We start from the raw sequence: 3,167 nt of genomic DNA on the forward strand, positions 1-3,167 counted from the left end.
GATTTTCATCTAGATGTATCCTATGCATACAAAAGTCAGGGCTAATACCCTTTAAATCATCAATACTGTACCCAATGGCCTTTTTGTGCCTTTTCAACACAATAAGAAGTTGGGATAACTGGTCTGCATCAAGTGCAGTACTGACGATCACAGGGCAAAGTTGTTCATTATCTAAAAATGCATATTTGAGGTTAGCAAGAAGAGGCTTAAGTTCGGGTTTCTTTACCTCTTTAACAGAACAAACCGGCCGAACTAACGTCTTCAATTTGGTGCTCTCCGGCTCAGATTCTCCACCATTAAGAGCCAATTCCAGAGCATCCACTTCAGCACTCCAAGAACTGCTATCACCTGCAGAAGACTCACAACAAAGCACTGCCTCCAAAGGGTCTCTTTCGAGAACTTGGGAGACGTTATCACGAGTAATAAAATCAACTACATCTATGCGATAGCATTGTTCCTCCTCTAGCATGGGACTTTTTAAGGCACTATTCAGATTAAAAGTCACCTTATCATCCCCAACAGACAATGTCAATTTCCCACTTTTAACATCGATTACCGCCCCCGCCGTGTGAAGGAAGGGTCTACCTAAGATTATGGGAATTTGAGAATCCTCCTGCATGTCTAATACTACAAAGTCTACAGGTATATAGAATTTACCTACTCTAACAGGGACGTCCTCTAAAACACCTAAGGGGTATTTGACAGAACGATCGGCCATTTGTAGAGTGATATTGGTAACCTTAAGCTCACCCATATTCAGTTTAGTACAGACAGACAAGGGCATGACAGACACACTAGCACCTAGATCACATAAAGCTTTATCAATAAATACGGTGCCAATGTTACATGGGATGGAAAAACTCCCGGGGTCTTTAAGTTTAGGTGGAGACTTGTTTTGCAAATAAGCACTACATTCTCCAGTGAAAGCTACAGTCTCTACCTCACAAAAAGCACGTTTCCTGGTCAAAATATCTTTCATGAATTTAGCATAAGCAGGAACCTGTAAAATTAATTCAGTAAAAGCAACCGTTACCTGCAAATTTTTGACCACTTCCAAGAATCTGCCAAACTGCTTGTCCAGCTTATTCTTGAGTTGTCGGTTCGGGAAGGGGAGTGTAATAGGTGGTACTTGAATATCCGCCCCCTTCTTAACTTCAGTTGTAGCCTCATTCTCATTGACTACCTTTTCAGCTTCCTTTTCACCCATAACTATCTTCGGGATTTCCTCACTGACCAGATCACTAGAAGACACCCCGGAATCAACCTCAACCGGCATAGAAGGACCATCATAATCCCTACCACTCCTCAATGTAATTGCATTAGCAGTCTCCCTATTTTCGGGCTGTGAAGGAAGTTGGCCTGGTGGCCTCCCTGCAATAGTAGTAGCCATCTGTGCCAACTGTGTATCAATGATCTTGTTGTGAGCAGTAAGAGCATCGATTTTTGCATCCTTTTCACTTAGAGATTTTTGCATTTGTAGCATCATGTTTCTCATCTCTACTAGCATAGGGTCAGGCTGTGTGGTTTGAGGTGGTGGTCGTGGAGGTGATGTGTGTTGTCTAGGGAACCCAGGTGGTCCACTAGACTGTTGGTTGTAGTTGTTCCGTGGTTGGTAGGGTTGGTATGGTTGTTGTGGTGGATGTTGGACTTGGTGAGGGTTCTGGATATTGTTGCTCCTGTAGGATAGTAGAGGGTTATTTTTGTAGCCCTCATTGTAAGAGTTGGAGAATGGATTATTTTATTTGTAGGATTGAAATGCGTGACATTGTTCAACAGAGCTCCTACATTCCGGTGCATAATGACCAGACATTCCACAACTTTCACAAACAGTAGCAGGTTGGGCACTCATAGCAGCTACACTAGCAGGTTGGGCAGATTGAGTATTGGCTGCTTGCATATTATCAAACTTATAGTGTAAAGCAGTCAATTGGGCAGTTAATTGTTCAATAGAATTTAAATCATGCTTACCACCCCTGTTAGATAGACCTCTGGGATTTCCATACTGGGCATTGTGAATGGCTATCTCCTCAATCACCTCCATAGCTCTAGGAACCTCAAGTTGCATGAACCTCCCACTGGCAGCTGAATCCAACAAACATCTAGATTCATTACCCAGACCATTATAAAACTGCTGAATCAAGAACCAATCTTCCAAACCATGGTGCGGGCATTCTCTTTGCAAATCCTTGAATCTCTCCCAGACCTCGAACAAACTCTCATCCGCTTGTTGTGAGATACCTAATATCTGACCCCTCAGACGAGCCGTTATCTCAGGTGGAAAATATTTAACATAAAAAGCAAGAGCCAAGGATTCCCAATTATTGATTTTCAAAGCCGCCCGATTCAACCCATTAATCCACAGTTTAGCTTTCCCACTCAAAGAGAACGGGAAAAGTATCTCCATAGTCTCCTCCGGAGTCAATCCCTTTTGCTTGATAGTGGAGCAATATTGGATAAAGGACTGAATGTGAAGATTCGGATCATGTTAATCAATGCAGGCTCAATCTTGAAGGTCTCAGCTGCAATAGAAGGCATGATCGCCTTTGGTAGCACGGACAGACTTGGCTTAGAATAGTTTGTAAGCCGCGGGGTAGGTGGCGGTATCAGATTTTCGTCACCCATCTCTATCTCTGAAACTGAATCTGTATTTGAAGGAAAAAGATCGCCAATATTATGATCAGAATCAGAGTAATTCCCACACTGTGCAATGAAAGTTCTTCGTCTACGAAAGGTTCTTTCGGGCTCAGGATCGAATGGAGTAAGATTACTAGTACCTACGGTCCTGGGCATAGACAAAGACTACAAAACAATGTGAGATCCGGTCTCAAGGAACGTGAGTTCCTTGAGTAGTAACAAACAATAATCTAGGATAAGCAATCAACAACAGAAAATAAAACCGTTTCCCCGGCAACGACGCCAAATTTTGACAGGCTAAAGTCGTATTACCTAATCAAAAATAACCTAAGGTCCACTAGCTAGGTAGCAAGGGAAGTCAGGATCGAATCCACAGGGAAACAGTGTTCTTTCTACTATTAATCAACTAAACTAGACTATTGGGAAACAAGAATTGGTTGGTTTGTATGCTAAGACTACGAACGATAATTAAACAATTAAGAATTCAGGAATTAAAGGATCTAGGGCATAGGTTCACCAACAAATAACAATCC

At 42.3% G+C, this 3,167-nt stretch overlaps 1 non-coding gene across 1 annotated transcript; it reads left to right on the plus strand.

Moving 5' to 3' along the window:
- Nucleotides 1–2,153: 2,153 nt before the first annotated feature.
- On the plus strand, nucleotides 2,154–2,260 carry LOC130470934 (small nucleolar RNA R71). Its single transcript, XR_008931649.1, has one exon. It is a non-coding gene; the product is annotated as a small nucleolar RNA R71 (small nucleolar RNA).
- The last annotated feature ends 907 nt before the right edge of the window (nucleotides 2,261–3,167 follow it).

Source organism: Spinacia oleracea, chromosome 3 (assembly GCF_020520425.1).
Source record: "Spinacia oleracea cultivar Varoflay chromosome 3, BTI_SOV_V1, whole genome shotgun sequence".
NCBI lineage: Eukaryota > Viridiplantae > Streptophyta > Magnoliopsida > Caryophyllales > Amaranthaceae > Spinacia > Spinacia oleracea.